General features: G+C 37.2%; 1 pseudogene; it reads right to left on the minus strand.

Annotated features, from left to right (window-relative positions):
• Positions 1 to 26: 26 nt before the first annotated feature.
• On the minus strand, positions 27 to 1,586 carry LOC101562410 (annotated as a pseudogene).
• Between the last annotated feature and the right edge of the window lie 1,349 nt (positions 1,587 to 2,935).

The following is a 2,935-nucleotide window of genomic DNA, read 5'->3' on the forward strand; positions in this document are numbered from 1 at the left end:
GACGCTCACTTCTTCAGGGAAAGTGACTACACCCATTTTCGCTTCCCTGGCCTCTTTCTTCCAGGTGATCTCCTCCCTCCTTTCTGGATGACTGCCAGCCCGGCAAGGTCAGCCTTGGCCTGCTCTGTCTTACTTGCTGAACGTGTTTTCGTGTAGCCTTCTTCTGCTTTCTGCTTCTACATTTCTTCTAGTTCTCTCCTTCGGCTCCTCAGGCCGTCCAGATTCAGCTGTGCACCATTTTCGGTTGTCTGCACCAGCCTTCAGGATTCTCGAGGTCCGGGAGCCCTCGCACACCTTTGCAGCTTTGCTGGCAATCTTTGTCCTCATCCTCGCTCTCCTTAGAGTCTAGAACTTCCTTCCGCTTCTCGGGGCCCCTGCAGCCCCATCTCCGCCTTCTTCTTGCTCCTCTTCTTCCCTGGCTTTTCTGCTTCTCAGCCTGGCTGGTACACGGCCTGCTCTGCCTCTGTGGCAGCCCCTTCTCCCTCCTGTGGGCAGGGCAGCTTCAGCGGCTCTTCATGGCAATATTAAATTGCAAATTGTAAAACGTAAATATTCACCATGTTTCCAAACTTACTGGGATTAAAGACTTAGGCATGAAATGCATGCAAATAAAATTTCTGCCGTAGTAAATTGCTTTTCTATTTTGTATTTTTCTTTTGAAAGTATTCAAGGAAGCATTTCTTGAAGAAATGGGCAATTTGATTTGGACTTCTTCATGAAATTCTGTATTTGTCATTGTACAGAACGATATTCCCGTCATGGCTCAACATCAGTTTGCTTTTTTTTTCCTATAAAATTATTCATTTCATGTTACAGTTATAGTTACATTTCTGCTGCCGCTGTCAGTGAAATCATTTATGTCATTTTTATATCTTCTTCCACCTAGAACAGAAAAGTATTATTTTCAAATTTGGTAAATTTTCTCAATTTTGTTTTAAGTTCTGAGAATTTGATTTTTTTAAACCTTTGTCTTTTTGACTTCCTAAATGTAAAGCTATAGACAAGAATTAATTTTTCCTTCACTAAGGTAACACATCTGAATAATACTTCAACTTTTTGAAATCTCTAAAAGTCACAAATATAAAATTTAATAGTAAACAAATTTGTGTGACATATGATACTTTAGAAAAGGATTTATAGTTTTACATTTACAATATTATCTGCAGTTAACTAATAGTCCTTAATCATTCAATTTTTCATCTATTCCTATTTATTTAGAGGCAATTTCCATATTTATAAAATTATTGGTTAATATCAATTGCTAGTGTCTAAATTATATTTTATGTTGAGGTAAATATACTATTTCTACTAGTATTATATATTTGACATAAAAATATCAAGTGAAATTGTCTATTTCTTCAGAAATGCTTTCCTGCATACCTCCAAAAGAAAAATAAATGTAAACAAGTAATTTACTATGGCAGAAATTCTGCTTGTATGTATTTTATGCATGTCTTTAATACCAGTATATTGAAAATATAGTGAATGTTTAAATTTTTAAAATTACAGTTTGATTTTGCTATTAATTCTTCTGAAAATATACTCTTCAAAGAAATAGATCTGCTTCAAAGAACTTACCCCACCATTTTTGACATTTTCTGAGGCAATAATACGTACGGATCTTCTTTTGTGAGGATTTTGTTCCCTTGGTCCTAATGTTTGTTTTTATTTGCTGAAATTGTCCATCAGTGTTGTGAATGTGCTCATTTGCTACATGTGTATTCACAAGTGAGATTAGTACAGACTCGGTTGTACATGAATGCCTCCTGGCAAGAGGGACAGGAAACAGCTCAGTTTCATGAAATGTTGAGCACCACAGGATTTACTCTGTTGAGAGATTTTGGAATCACAGTATTAGTGAAATCTGTTTTAAAACTGAGTTCTTTGTTAATTTTTCTTCTTATTTTTTATGTATTTTTTGGGGGGATGGGTCTTTAGGGTGTTCAGGGTCTCACTACTAGATCGCCTCATAGCAATCCACCTGTTTACAGCCTCACAAGAGCTGGGATTACAGGTGTGCACCACCACATCCAGTCTCAATTACCCTCTCAGCACGGCTGAGGGCAGGGTGGGCAAGGCAGGCCCTGGGGATTGAACCCCCAGCCCCTGCGCCTGCTTGCAGGAGCTTTAGTCTGCTTCTCAACAGTGAATATTTCTCATACTTACTCTTTTAACTGTCTTTTTGGTATATTTTGAAAATATTATTCCATGGAATTTTGATTCCAGTTTTCTTCATCTTCTTTAGGGTCATGATGGTTTTGACATTTTCTTATTTTCTATGAACTTAATTTATATGTTAGATACTTTTCTATCAGTTGTTCCTATTTTCCAAAGTATTGTCAATTTTATCTATTTTATATTTAAAAACTCTGATTTTATCTTTTAATTTTTAATGGTGCCTTAGTTAATTTAGTGTGATTTTCTCATTATTAGGAACGAATGTAAATTTTACTTTCATATGGTTCTTGTTAAATAATTTATCAAAACTCGTATATTTCCTTTGGAATGTGATTTTGTGTGGTGCAGTGATCTGCATGTCTGCTCTGCCCATGACTGTTTCTAGAAGGGTAACCCTTTCCTCTACAATCATACCTTCTATGAAAATGGTTTGGAGTAGTTCTTATTTTTTTAATGGGCCCATTCTTCTTGCCATTTTCTCAGGTGGTTCCAGATGTCCTCCTCTCTGAGTGTCTTTGAGTTGCACTGTCATGGCTTTCTTCAGGTCTTTTTATGGTCATTTTAATTTTGAGGAAAGGAGAATAGTCACGTTGTGACTGAATAAGGTGGCTGAGGACACACTGCAGAGTTTGAAAGAACCTGCACTGGGAAGAAGTGTTCTCTACCGTTGATCACAATCTTTTCTGTTATTTATTTGGTTTCTTTTGTGGCCAGCTAAGCCCACCTTGGGAATGGGGCTGGCATGGCATGTCAAGCC

This window comes from Octodon degus, unplaced genomic scaffold, assembly GCF_000260255.1.
Source record: "Octodon degus isolate 3935 unplaced genomic scaffold, OctDeg1.0 scaffold00180, whole genome shotgun sequence".
NCBI classification, from domain to species: Eukaryota; Metazoa; Chordata; class Mammalia; order Rodentia; family Octodontidae; genus Octodon; species Octodon degus.